Source organism: Pecten maximus, chromosome 4, assembly GCF_902652985.1.
Source record: "Pecten maximus chromosome 4, xPecMax1.1, whole genome shotgun sequence".
Taxonomy (NCBI): domain Eukaryota; kingdom Metazoa; phylum Mollusca; class Bivalvia; order Pectinida; family Pectinidae; genus Pecten; species Pecten maximus.
In genome coordinates, this window is record NC_047018.1 from 33,574,672 (window position 1) to 33,590,645 (window position 15,974).

Below are 15,974 nucleotides of genomic sequence, written 5' to 3' on the forward strand. Positions count from 1 at the left end.
CCCCGACACCGTTCAAGATTTTTAACTAAGAAATAATAACACTTGCGGGGAAAATGAAAAGCCGTGCAAGATTAGCGTACCGTTGAAGATAAGCCGTTGAAGATTTTACCGTTAAAGATTTTTTTCCTACCTTGTTATACTGACAAGGATTGATGTTTAAACGGGAATGGACTACAAAATCTTACCTAATATTTGCATTACAGGAAAAAAACTGAATTTTGAAAAAAAAAAAAAAAAAACAAACCATGTAAGATTTTTTGGGGGTTAGTTGGGTTAGTACAGACGAAGCTAGTATTGTGTTCGGCCTATTTAATTAATGAAAATGCAAAAAAAAAAAATGGTTATTGAAGATCAGACAAATGACAACAACAGCTTTAAACATGTATGGAATTGGTTTTTCAATCAGTTCTGATGGACTGTGTAAACACATTGTGAAGATGTAAAATTAATTTCATTTTTACACAAATTACCAGATAACATTGTCTACCTTTTTATATTTAGTTCATCTGTGTTAATTTTTTTTCCCAACTTGAAGGGATGTGCCCTTCTGGTTTTCCCCCTATAATCTCATTCTAGCTGTTGACTATTCATATTTGTATTCAATTGTTCTACACCTAATTATAATACATCAGATGTTATTTGAAAGTGTTCGAAAATGTAATAGGTTATAATATTGAGTCACATTGACTTCAATTCTCCAATTCATCCAGTTCAAGATTTCTGGAAGTTACAAAAGAGGTGAAACATTACAAATTCATTTTAGTTTCCATATACATGTAAGCAATATTTTAACATTTTATTGTTATTGTTGTTTTACTTGATAATGTTGGGGCGGGGGACGTATTCATATAAATCATATATAACTCTTAAATAACAATAATTTGTATAATAAATAATTAATTTCCTTTCTTTTGGTAATATCTCTGTGAGTTATATTCTCTCACATTTTTTGTTCTATTAAATTTCTTTAAAAATTCCTCTTCGCAAGTTTTCAGTTTCCTTTGGGTAAAATAATTGTCATATTAAGTTGAATTTTGAGAATCGGTTGATTTTCAAAATTTGCTTTTTGTTTTGCAATACATCAATGGGTTGCATACCTCAATTACACACACATATATACATATGAACATGCTCTTTTCATGCCCGACTTTGCTTAAAAATTCTCATGATAATCTTGTTGGACATTTTGGATTGGCGGATGTGTCAGATTACCACATATTTAATTCAAAATTGTATGATCTCATCAATAATTACGTATCTTTGCTTTCATTTTAAAGTTACCTGCCTCAAACATTTTTCTTCTCCTTGTTGTTTTAATCTAATTGTGAAAATTTGTAATAGAGGATATGAATCCTCTATGGTGGAAAGGAGGGTCAGAAAGGGCATATACTCCAAGACAACATTCCTGTTAAATTGTTTTCTTCTGTATGGCTGACTTAATGATCACACTGTTTCAAACTTGGTCTGGGACTTTATTTGGCTGGCCTCATTGTTGTTTAAGAAACTTGAGGCAGTCTGCTAGCTCCCAAGTATGAGAGGTGGCATCCAAAATTCTACAATTTAAATGCACCTTCTGTAGTTATGGTCCCAAATTGTAAATACTACCTGGTTTGCTTGAATGAATGACTTATACCTTCATTAAAGACCAATGGAGCCAGACATGCCAAAACCTGACAATCTTGAAAAAAAGTTCCAGATAAGCAGGTGATTCATACAGGCCCATATGGCCTCTTGTTCGGTTGCTGCATAATACCTCAAATACTCTTTCAGACTCGGATGTCAAAGGTCAAGGTCAATATGTTTATCAAATAAAAATCAGTTGCGTGGAATGCTACATGTAGCTTCAGATTTGAAAGTCAAATGTTAAATATAATGTTACTAAAGATAGAAAAATAATGCACATATCAATGAAAGACTATGCTTTCGGTAGATGAGAAAGTATTTTTTTTATATTCTTCAAGGGGATAGATAAGGCGGCATTTTAAATACTTTGATATATAAATACATATTACCGATTAGCTTGTAATAATGATAATAAAAATAATAGAAAAAATAGGTCTTTTCACCATTTGGTTAAAGCCTCAAATCAAAAAAGCAATACACGTATATCACTTAACAAGGATTGAGAATATATACACAAATAGTAGATAATACAGGTATGTATCCATAACTGCAACACTATTCACTACAGATGACGAATATTTGTTGTCTTTCTCATAAAGAGTAACTCTTTCTATACAAAAGATGAATGTATGTACACTTATCTTCAAATTACTCCTTCACACTCCTAACCAGAACCAGATATGTTTTACGAAACTGAAAACGAATAATGAAAAAGGCGTTTGAAGTACAGCATTAATGGTGTATGTATACGCACCAACAAGAAATAAGTGTTTTGGATTTCTGATTGAATATAATTGATTGTTTACTGACAGAGTCTTTGAAAAATTATTGCCTCAAATGACTCAGACAATTATGATGATATGAAACTGATTAATTTTCTAAATGTTCCACGAGGGAAATATTAATTTACAAAATTATTATGCTTCAGTAATATGTTAAACTCAAGCATTAATGCACCAATGATCATAGAAATATTATATCATAATAAGATTGGGTTCAGAACAATATAGAGAACATAAACATTGCTCTCCTAAAATGCCTACCATGGAATACGATATCGAGAAACACTTAATAATATATAATACGCAATTTTACGCGGGCCAAAACAATTCTAAGAAATTACACGTGTTGTCATTAATTATTTAGCACTTGCACGCTGCATTTTGGAACATCTCACAACTATACTCGGTTTCATGGATACTAGCAATAACACGGTGTTCAGCATACTTTGGAATTTAATGACACATGGTACCATCTACCATCCTTGCATCATCTACTTAGGAATAAAACCTAGTGAATACCTAGCAATTACACATTGTCTAATGGATAGCTAGCAATTACATACGGTGTCATGAACCCCTACAACCTTTATTGATATACCTATGAACGACACAGTGTATATTGAAATACGTTTATACTTAGTTGCCTCGCAATAAATCAAATATATTAGGCTCATTTTTGTATTAAAAAACTTGAGGTTAGAAGTAAATATACCCAATACACATTTAGTAATGGTGGTTACCATGTAGTTTAAACAAAATTTGTTTTCATTTATGTTTAACAATGTTGGTTTTCATACAGAATTAGTAATAGTACTAGTGGTAATCACACATTTTCGACAATAGCATATATTTTTTCTGCTATGATGTAGAATTTGGTTATTCTACGCTTTATTCAAATTATGACCCCCTCATCATAGATGCTCGAGATTTGATGCCTTTTAAATGCCGTCGTCCCGATTAAGAACCTGTCAAGACAACGGTGCTATTTTTGCATTCAATCACTTTGAATTGTACTCTTTGCAATTTCAAAAAGTTATCAAAATGCACGTACGTACTATACACTAAATAAGTAAAATATTAATATTTTCTTTCCTACACTAATTGGTCTTCAATCCCCCCCCCCCCCCCGAGAAAGGTCACCGTTGTAGACATCAGTAGAACAAATGTAATCTGTTTCCTGTTTACTATGTGACCAGGCAGCAAAATAAGTTTCAAATATTTTGTTCACTTCAGCATTTTACAATAGCATGACACAACACTTTATAGAACGCTCTCTTCAGAATGAAATGATAAACAGTCTTGCTGTCGTAAAGCTTGGGCGTCACATTGAGATCGTATCACGAGGTGATTGTTATGTTCTGTTTAATAAATAATGCCCCACACCTGTGATTCAATGATACGGAACATGATGCTATAGAATGTAGTTATACCACCCAGGATATTTTAAACTTAATGAAATATTTCTTTGAACAGAGTGCCAAAACGACATTGCTGTCAATAAGACTGCCTCGTCATTTCTCGATATTGGATATCGGATGTTCGTACATTTTTCATCTTTTTACAATATATTGCTATAGATTCCGTTATCTGCGATCAAAATATTCATTGATATGATTAATTAGCTTGTATCATTCATTACTATTACATTACTCTGTTTTATCAATTTTTGTAACCTGAAAAAAAACCCACCAATATTTATGTAACCATCTGTCAGCTATCTGCAATAGAAGTGAATAGCAGCTACGTTATCATGTCTCTGCATAAAACTGTTTGATATATTGTCATGTTTTGTCAATATATGGCCGTACTGGAATACATCACATTGTATTATATATACACTGCTACACCCTATTGTCTATCTGATGTAATTTTACGTTTTTTTTTCTGCCGCTCTGCTGGGTCCTCTTCGCTAGTATGGCGAATCCGTAGTCACAGACTACTCAGTTAAACATGTTACATAAACTTCGTCAAATCCGGGCGTTCATGTCAGTCAGAGAAACGAATTCAAAATGACCAGAAATGAAAAACAAAGGCGTGTTTTCAAAGTATAAATGTTATATTGAATAAAGCTCAACAATAAATAAGTTACAATACAGTAAGCTCAATATCCCACTCTTCTTTCATACACACCCAGGAGAATTTATCTATGCATTACCATACACGATATTCGGTCCCAATTCAAGATACAGATGTATCACAATACATTAATAAGTTATAACATGATATTTATATATCAATATTATATCAGTATAATATCAAAGTGTCGATAGACCTAATATTAGATTAATCGATGTAATCCATTAAATTTGGGTAATCCATTAAACTAACTCACTGATAAGTTGTAGTCATAGTCGAACCGATGTATTTAGCTACCTGTATAAAAGGCTAATACTATATTGTCTATTTACGACAAATCTATTTATTGATACTGTTTAAATCATGTAAGAACAGCTACTACAATCCAATATAACAATAATCCTATATGATATCAGAATATGTAATCAGAAAGTGTATTACCGGTGATGACATATCACAATTATCCAACTATAAGGACACATTATGTACCTTCCAAGAAAAGCCGGAAGCTATCAATTCGGACGTTTTACGCCATTGACGTCATAGATGACGCCGCGAGTTAGCAACGTAATGCCAACAAAGAAACAGTTTCAAATAACAGGAGATTCTAAAAATAACAGCTTTAATCTGATAACTACAATTACATGAACATATTAATCACTATCCGGAACCCGTTAAAAATGGTTACAATCCGGGTTTGGCTCTAAATAATAGGCCTACAATAGCCGTACTGTACGCAGTCAACCGGCAAGCGACCTTCCCCGATAGTTGACAGAGGTGCTCATTTGACTACTGTGGTAAACATCACCTTGTACTACTAAATAAAATTGTAAGTACCAGAACTGCCATTATAATTTGACTTGTTATGTTCTAATACATCTAAACATTACCTATATCTTTTCTAAACATTACAAATAATCGCATACACTTACGTAGTAGCTTCGCTTGCCATGACCGAAAAGAACGCTAATTGTAAGATGGCGTCGCCCATAACAACCAATGTACCACAAAACCATAGACTATTTTAGCTAATAAAGCAAAGATACATTATCTATAGAGATATCTACCAATGCTCAAAATCTAGGATATTATGTGATATGACAAAATATAACAACCTAAATGTGACAACGGTCACAACACACTGTACAATAACGATCAGCTGTTAGCACAGCTTTACAATGACAGTTTGTCTTCACTAACACCAGTGAGAACTATCCGTTACAGTATTTTTACACACACTGTTTTTTGTGTATATGCATAAAAAAGGCATCAATACCAATTTGGAATAAAACATCATATTATGATATTGTGCTTCTTATATTTGTCAACTGGAAATCCAGAAGGGAAATAAGGTTAAACAATTATTTTCATTCTAAGGGTTTGTATATTATTTCCAGAACATTGGGAACCGTGATTCGCTGAGGATGCTTGTAATGAATGACAAATGAAACCCGCAGTAACATCGCTAGTCATTGGTCACACGTTGACCACGATGCTTCTTCTTTAGCAGTTGTTTATAATTAATGGTTTGGTCACCATTCTCAGTGGCAAATGATTATCTCTAAGGGTCGGTGAATATTTGAGAATGTCTAATTTGGAACACTATCCGGTTTCCTGAAATGCTTGATGAATGGAACGACGTTTATACCTTCGCAGAATTCACTCTTTTTGTCCTCATAAATCTGATAAAGTGTAAACACAATCCCTTCGCAGTGTATCAGAAGCTAGTTTGAAATCCGTGCCGAAACATGGAAATACAGACAGGAACATTGAGTCTTTAATGCCTGAAACTATTTCTTATATTAAAAAATCAAAACAAATTTTATATCTATTTTGGAGCAGTTAAGTTTTGTAATTAGGAATAGATTTTCTTAAATCAGGTGAACATACCAGTAATGATATGAACCTGTTTCCTTTATATGACAAAGCTATTCACTAGTATTTCAAGACTGTTTTCCGGTAATTTGTAACAATCCCTAAAAAACTATTAAGTACAATAAACAAATAAATTAATAAATTAATTAATACAAGGGATTTTTTTAATAAAATCATTCATGATTGCATGGGATACACAAGCCTTTATCTACAAATGCAACAAATGTGTTGAAGTCAACTTATATTATATGGCAGAATGTTTCTTTGTAAAACCATATTCAAGCATCTAGAGCTCTCATACCACAAGGAAATAAATTCAATAGTACGACCTTGAATTTTATTCTGTTATTGAACACATCACTGAAATATGAAAATCAGGAAATAATGTTCACTTCAGCATTTTACAATAGCATGACACAACACTTTATAGAACGCTCTCTTCAGAATGAAATGATAAACAGTCTTGCTGTCGTAAAGCTTGGGCGTCACATTGAGATCGTATCACGAGGTGATTGTTATGTTCTGTTTAATAAATAATGCCCCACACCTGTGATTCAATGATACGGAACATGATGCTATAGAATGTAGTTATACCACCCAGGATATTTTAAACTTAATGAAATATTTCTTTGAACAGAGTGCCAAAACGACATTGCTGTCAATAAGACTGCCTCGTCATTTCTCGATATTGGATATCGGATGTTCGTACATTTTTCATTTATTTACAATATATTGCTATAGATTCCGTTATCTGCGATCAAAATATTCATTGATATGATTAATTAGCTTGTATCATTCATTACTATTATATTACTCTGTTTTATCAATTTTTGTAACCTGAAAAAAGAATACCAATATTTATGTAACCATCTGTCAGCTATCTGCAATAGAAGTGAATAGCAGCTACGTTATCATGTCTCTGCATAAAACTGTTTGATATATTGTCATGTTTTGTCAATATATGGCCGTACTTGAATACATCACATTGTATTATATATACACTGCTACACCCTATTGTCTATTTGATGTAATTTTACGTTTTTTTTTCTGCCGCTCTGCTGGGTCCTCTTCGCTAGTATGGCGAATCCGTAGTCACAGACTACTCAGTTAAACATGTTACATAAACTTCGTCAAATCCGGGCGTTCATGTCAGTCAGAGAAACGAATTCAAAATGACCAGAAATGAAAAACAAAGGCGTGTTTTCAAAGTATAAATGTTATATTGAATAAAGCTCAACAATAAATAAGTTACAATACAGTAAGCTCAATATCCCACTCTTCTTTCATACACACCCAGGAGAATTTATCTATGCATTACCATACATGGAATTCGGTCCCAATTCAAGATACAGATGTATCACAATAAATTAATAAGTTATAACATGATATTTATATATCAATATTATATCAGTATAATATCAAAGTGTCGACAGACCTAATATTAGATTAATCGATGTAATCCATTAAATTTGGGTAATCCATTAAACTAACTCACTGATAAGTTGTAGTCATAGTCGAACCGATGTATTTAGCTACCTGTATAAAAGGCTAATACTATATTGTCTATTTACGACAAATCTATTTATTGATACTGTTTAAATCATGTAAGAACAGCTACTACAATCCAATATAACAATAATCCTATATGATATCAGAATATGTAATCAGAAAGTGTATTACCGGTGATGACATATCACAATTATCCAACTATAAGGACACATTATGTACCTTCCAAGAAAAGCCGGAAGCTATCAATTCGGACGTTTTACGCCATTGACGTCATAGATGACGCCGCGAGTTAGCAACGTAATGCCAACAAAGAAACAGTTTCAGATAACAGGAGATTCTAAAAATAACAGCTTTAATCTGATAACTACAATTACATGAACATATTAATCACTATCCGGAACCCGTTAAAAATGGTTACAATCCGGGTTTGGCTCTAAATAATAGGCCTACAATAGCCGTACTGTACGCAGTCAACCGGCAAGCGACCTTCACCGATAGTTGACAGAGGTGCTCATTTGACTACTGTGGTAAACATCACCTTGTACTACTAAATAAAATTGTAAGTACCAGAACTGCCATTATAATTTGACTTGTTATGTTCTAATACATCTAAACATTACCTATATCTTTTCTAAACATTACAAATAATCGCATACACTTACGTAGTAGCTTCGCTTGCCATGACCGAAAAGAACGCTAATTGTAAGATGGCGTCGCCCATAACAACCAATGTACCACAAAACCATAGACTATTTTAGCTAATAAAGCAAAGATACATTATCTATAGAGATATCTACCAATGCTCAAAATCTAGGATATTATGTGATATGACAAAATATAACAACCTAAATGTGACAACGGTCACAACACACTGTACAATAACGATCAGCTGTTAGCACAGCTTTACAATGACAGTTTGTCTTCACTAACACCAGTGAGAACTATCCGTTACAGTATTTTTACACACACTGTTTTTTGTGTATATGCATAAAAAAGGCATCAATACCAATTTGGAATAAAACATCATATTATGATATTGTGCTTCTTATATTTGTCAACTGGAAATCCAGAAGGGAAATAAGGTTAAACAATTATTTTCATTCTAAGGGTTTGTATAATATTTCCAGAACATTGGGAACCGTGATTCGCTGAGGATGCTTGTAATGAATGACAAATGAAACCCGCAGTAACATCGCTAGTCATTGGTCACACGTTGACCACGATGCTTCTTCTTTAGCAGTTGTTTATAATTAATGGTTTGGTCACCATTCTCAGTGGCAAATGATTATCTCTAAGGGTCGGTGAATATTTGAGAATGTCTAATTTGGAACACTATCCGGTTTCCTGAAATGCTTGATGAATGGAACGACGTTTATACCTTCGCAGAATTCACTCTTTTTGTCCTCATAAATCTGATAAAGTGTAAACACAATCCCTTCGCAGTGTATCAGAAGCTAGTTTGAAATCCGTGCCGAAACATGGAAATACAGACAGGAACATTGAGTCTTTAATGCCTGAAACTATTTCTTATATTAAAAAATCAAAACAAACTTTATATTTATTTTGGAGCAGTTAAGTTTTGTAATTAGGAATAGATTTTCTTAAATCAGGTGAACATACCAGTAATGATATGAACCTGTTTCCTTTATATGACAAAGCTATTCACTAGTATTTCAAGACTGTTTTCCGGTAATTTGTAACAATCCCTAAAAAACTATTAAGTACAATAAACAAATAAATTAATAAATTAATTAATACAAGGGATTTTTTTTAATAAAATCATTCATGATTGCATGGGATACACAAGCCTTTATCTACAAATGCAACAAATGCGTTGAAGTCAACTTATATTATATGGCAGAATGTTTCTTTGTAAAACCATATTCAAGCATCTAGAGCTCTCATACCACAAGGAAATAAATTCAATAGTACGACCTTGAATTTTATTCTGTTATTGAACACATCACTGAAATATGAAAATCAGGAAATAATGTTCAAGATAAAAAAAGGACTTTTAATATTTTTATTGATCGATTTTTAATTCTGATAACATAACGATATCTGAATGAGTCAAGAAAAGTTAATAAAATGTTCTAACCTAGCTTTAATCAATCGTTAGTCATTCTTGTTCTAGACTACCAATGCAACTGGATTAAATATCACCATTTTAGATAGTTGTGAGATTCCTGAGTGTCTATTATTCAAAGTAACAACACTATAGTAAATTGAGAATGTTCTGTTACAAACACTTTATATTTGATGACTATGATGTTAAGATTCAAGTAACTAAAGTTGTCTAATATCTGAAGTTGTGAACATCTGTGACCCTGCAGTATCAATAGTTTGTTGTTTTTCCCCCACGAGATACCAACCAATGCGGAGAGTATAAACACAAGTATATAGCTATTCCAGGTTAATCGTAATGAGTATATAACATTGCAAGGCGTATATACCGGATATCCGGCTATGATGTTATGCATACTGAGCATTATCTTCAGATGGGTATATCTTTTCATAGCCATATTTACTCCTATCACACGTGGCAATAATATTCGCCTAGATATAATATACTAATCAAATACAGTAACAGCTTGAAATTTGCATTGTTTTGCATCCCATGAATATATAAAGTAAGTTAAGGAAGGTGGGAGAATTTTGATTGTTTATCATTCATGCTTATTTTTTTTTTATTTTGATGAAAAATCAAAAATAAGAAACTGTCAACTATCGTCACAGAAGTATCGTTTTTACAAATGGAATTTATTTTCAGATAAAGTTTACCAATATTTGGAGTAATTTTCGCAGAGCTGATTTGACCATCTGAATATCTAGGTTGCATGTTTGTATAAAATACTATTGTCATTTTCGTTCGTGTTCTCTTTATCACCTTTTATTTTTCTCTTCAGTAATCATCATGCTCTTTTGCGACGGTGGAGAGCAATTCCAAAACATTCATTTGAGCTCCAAATTTTAAATTTGTTCTTTGCATTTTTGTATTCATTTTTTTGTTTGATCCTTACTCAAATTTGATTCGTGATGTCACACAAATATCCATAGTTTTTAAGAGACACAAATCTTGAGCTTTGACAAATGTTCTATTGAGTTTATGTTTGATTCTTTCCAAATGTGCTTCATGATATCATAACAGTTCGTTATTATAAGTAAAACGCGAAGAATTTCATGTGGCTTAGTTTCTTATGTTTTTTTCTGTTACAGAGATTCCTCTCCAACGGTGTTTCAAGTATACATCAAAGTTTGTCACTTTCCAATAAGATAACATTGATTTCTGTTTTATAGTTATAAAGCAGTTCTTGTATCCACCGTTCCCAGTGAAAAGTGCGAAATAGTTTTCTCTAATTGTTCGCCCAATAGGTCTTACATATGTATTGGCATGGCAGGCATATGCAGCAGGTGAGCTGGTCTTTTCGGCTCACCACACTGGACAGTTTAAAGTTTCATTTGATTTGATGTGTCATATGCTGCAAATATTGTACATAACCGATTGTCATTATAGTGGGGTTTAAATATGATTACAAATTACCATCAATGTTCAGTGTACATCAAGTCAATTTATGGTGTTGCAATATTTTGCCTATGATCAGCTATGTCTATCACAAATTAAACTTGTGACATCTTAGACAAAAATAATGGAAAGGGTCCGTGGGAAACATGTGATGATTTCATTGAACATGGCCAATTGTTTGAAAATATTATCTATCAAGGATATCCGGCATGGTCAATTTTGGAAAATATCAAGTACCGGGATGGTCAAGTCCATAGAAATTGATACTACTAGACTAAACTAGATCTGCCCTCTCACAGAGGTATATCATTGTCCTCAAGCAGTGATTGTCATTAAGTTCTCTGTATTTCAGCGTTGCACAATCGGCAGAGCGCGTATTCTCCGAAAACGCGGTATCGCGATTATTGAGTTTGGTTTCTGGCCAATAGGTGGAATCCAGTCTGACCCCATTCAGCCATATCCATGACCCCTCCTTTGCCTTGTCGCTGGCACCTACCCATACAGGTTCGCCTTCAAAATGGAAAATATATAATTCGTCACAGGTGCTTGTACATTCCAAGAATCATGTGATCATTAATTTACAGAAAACTGCATCTTTATCTTTCATTAGGCATCTTCATTAAAGGAATGAAATTATTCTTTTCAAAATTCATGAGATCATAACAACTATTAAGCCAATGTTGTTATGATCTCATGAAAGTTGTAAAAAATAATTTTCATTCCATATATTTACATTAAGAATATTTTTGAATTTATCTGTTAAAGCACACAATAAAAACACAGTGACGTTAGAGAGAGCCGTTTATATATGTTATATATAAAATATAGTAACACAATTGACGAAGGAAGATACCTTTATGACTCGTGCCCTGACCGGGCCTCGAACTCACGATCAACGACACTCAAACGCCTAGACAGAAATGTCCGTAGCTTATTCCGATAATTCAAATTGGTAAGCCATAGTGCATACATGTACATGTTTGAAGCGATCTTTGATTCAAACTATACCTGAATAATTGTTATACGCTTCAAGTTTGTGAATGTCGTCAATAACGGCTAGTCGGCCATGGTCCTTTTCACATTGCGCCTGCGCGTCATCCCACGGCAGAGGGTTATCGTGTTTCTTTACACACAGAGGGCCGTCCTTCAACAATACATAGCCCGCCCGAAGACAACCTGCATTGAAACCGTTGAAATATTATTAACAGTTTGATTTCAAACAATCTTTTCGGAGTGCTTCTTATTTTCTAACTGGCACATTTCGTTTTACACCCAACGGAATCTTAATCCAAACGAACCAAATGTTTTTAGTATGAATGTTCTGTAACAGGTTGTAACACATATACAGATTTCAAATTCAGAGAAAGTCTCTTATCATCGGCCGGCTGAAGCCGGGCGATCTATTTGTGGTTGGTTTAAAGTTGACAAATGGGGAAAGGGAAGGGTTGTTATGTATGTTGATATATGCATTGTTTTCACGAGTTTGATATAAATTTAACCATTTATATTCTTGCTGGTGTTTTTATATATAAAACGGTCGTGTATCTGAGGTAAAATCGTGAATTTAATAGTCATGGCGAGATGATAATTTGTTTTTAATTAATGTATAACGATCTGTCCCTTTAGTCTAAACTAACCGATAACAAATACACTGTACCAGAAACATTACATTCCTTCTTTTTAATGAGGTGTTTCGAGAAATGTGTATATTTTATTCTTGTGCATAATAAAACATATTTGTAATAAAAAAAGTTCTTATTGAGTATTTTTGCCTTATCTTTTTCATCAAAGTGTGGTGGCCATGCATGATTTTCATTATATTACATTTCTGATCATGATATCTCCATATATCCAATACTAGTCATTTATAATATTTGTATATTTGTTTTCAAAGCATTTTATTTTCAAGTTGATTGCTTCACCTGTTATTTGTATTTTTAGCCATAATATCATTGCCATGCATGATTATCATTATATTACTGATTACGACATCTCCATATATGCAATACTAGTCATGCATAATATTGGTATATTTGTTTTAAAGTTTATCTTTTTTTTATTACTATTAGTCTTTAATTGATTCCAATATAGCCTCCATTCCCTTTTCTTGATAACACATAATTGTATTTGTTATTCAAACATGCATTCCACTATACAGTATGCATGTTTTCGTTCAGGTAGGATAACTTTTCTTTTGTAAAAACATAATTACAATTTCAATGTTTTTAACTTATCATATCAAGGATATTGTATACCTCTACAAATGATAATGTGCCAAAACTTCTCATGAACAGTATTGATTGGTAGTTAAAAAGTGTTTCCAGGTTAATAAAAGACTTATTCTTTATGAATGACTCTTCGTTTTTCTTTTCAAGTTACACATTTGATTTCAATGGGAAAAAACACCAGTGTGAATTGTTGGCTTCTTAAATCTTTCCGGCCGATTTAATGTGTTAGCATAAAGGTTTTCTTGTTGTATATTGATATTTGAAATATGTCATATATCATCAAACCACATCAACCTGGAACTCTCTAAAAACTGCAACTGATTGAAGATTCCCGAGAGACTTATCATATATTTGGGTTATCGACAATGTCATTATAGTGATATTGAATCTCTTCCGATCTGCTCTGAATAGTACATCATCAGTTTTAACATTTGCTATTTTACTGTTACAATCATGACATATTATTCCAATTATGCCAAATAGTTTAATATGTCCCTTATATTTCCTCATATATTGATTGACCCAAAGTATCAACGGTCAACATAGATTGTTCTGATGGTTTAATAGAAATGATAGATCACCAGAAATTTCTGATATATATATATATATATGTGTGTAAGTGTATATATTTTTAACAATACATTGTTTACTTAATATTCCATACTTTGGATGAAAAATATCTATTATGCAGTTAAACGCTACAGCTATGTCATACTCTATTACATACTGTATATAAATTTATATTATGTGTAAAGATTCAATTATTATTTTACATTGACTTGCATCTGCCCTGCAGGTAGGGCGTAAGAATTGTACCTGCCGCCCCCATTGCATGATTCGTAAGAGGCGACTAAATTTGGGATCTTATCTTTTCTCTTCTTTCTGAACAACTTTCTTCTTCCTAATGTCTCCCTTGACAATGCCTCACTTTTGGCCTTTAGTTGAGCGTTCACCGCTGTGAGAAAGGCTTTGGGTTCTGTCCCCTAGCCGAGACATACCAGAGTCTTTAAAAATGGTAGTTGCTCCTCCTGCTTAACGCTTAGCATATTAGGAGTGGGACGACTGGTTCGCCTGTTGTTAGTATAATGTGACAGGGTGGGGTGTCCTGCTGGGTGTCTTCGGCAGTATGCTTCAGTGAGGTAGCACTATAAATCGGCAAAAGTTCCGGCCTATCACAAGGAGACTTAACACGAACATAGGGCAGCCTCCCAAAACACACATACGCACTCGCCACACGCATGCATGTCGCACGCACATGAGGCCGTCCTTAAATGACCTTAGCTGTTAATAGGACGTTAAACAAAATAAACCAAACCAAACCAAATGCATCATATTTATATTGGTAAGACTATTAACTAAAGTATAACGCGCTACTCAGATCAAAGTGCATGTGATCACGACACACTAATAATACATTATATTATATCATACACATCCCAGTAGTAACCAATGTACTATATGCTTAAATAAAATATGTTTCCATTGCCTTTGTCATAATTTCAATAGTCTGTCATGAAGGGAGGAAATTAAGTTACATATTTCATGACGTATTCTCTTTGTGACGTAACTCCACGTCAATTTGACGGCGATTTTTTAAAAGTACTGATCAGTGCAATTAAAGCATTTTCTGCTGTTATCGGAGAATCTGTGCATGGAAAGCTGACGCCAAGTGAGTATTTTGTCAAAAACTTGTCTGAATATTTTCAGATATACAGCAGAAAACGCCATCAATTAGAAAATCGGCAAATTTCAATGAGGTGAATAAAAGGTTTGCCCTGACTGGTCAACAACGAAAAAACTTATATTTTCACTGCAAAATCTTACATTTTCACTTCTCATCGCTGCAGAACGTGAAATGTGGCAGTGCTGCGTTTAACTGCGATTACTGTAGATTCATATGCTACAAAGACCATGTTGAAAGTCCGTATTTATAAACTGTCGGGATACTTGTATGTCTCTTTATCGTATAGTCAAACAATGACTCAAATATGTGTCTCAATATAAAAATCAAAATAGGTCTCTCTACGGGTATATATGCTGCAGTGTTAAACATGGCCATACATACATTGTATATACAAACTTAATTTCTGGCTATACAGTGTATACTTCAACTTGAGCTTATAATTACTAACTCATACCTTTACTGTTCTGTCGAATACAGCTTTACCTTTTGTCATATAATTGCTTACTCTATAGATACTATTGATTTAAATACAATCTGAACGTGTACCTATATAGCATGCTGTGCGAACAGGAGGAGACAAAGTTACGACCGCTATCTATACTCTACAGTCAGATCCTGTCTTAATTTATCTTCACTTAAAAACTTTACAAATGTCTTACTTTGGCTATGTTTGT

At 33.3% G+C, this 15,974-nt stretch overlaps 1 long non-coding RNA gene across 1 annotated transcript; it reads right to left on the reverse strand.

Annotated features, from left to right (window-relative positions):
• Positions 1-7,556: 7,556 nt before the first annotated feature.
• LOC117325891 lies at positions 7,557-12,555 on the reverse strand. The gene is made up of 2 exons (XR_004532392.1): positions 12,397-12,555; positions 7,557-11,898 (listed from the first exon to the last, which is right to left on the reverse strand). It is a non-coding gene; the product is annotated as an uncharacterized LOC117325891 (long non-coding RNA).
• Between the last annotated feature and the right edge of the window lie 3,419 nt (positions 12,556-15,974).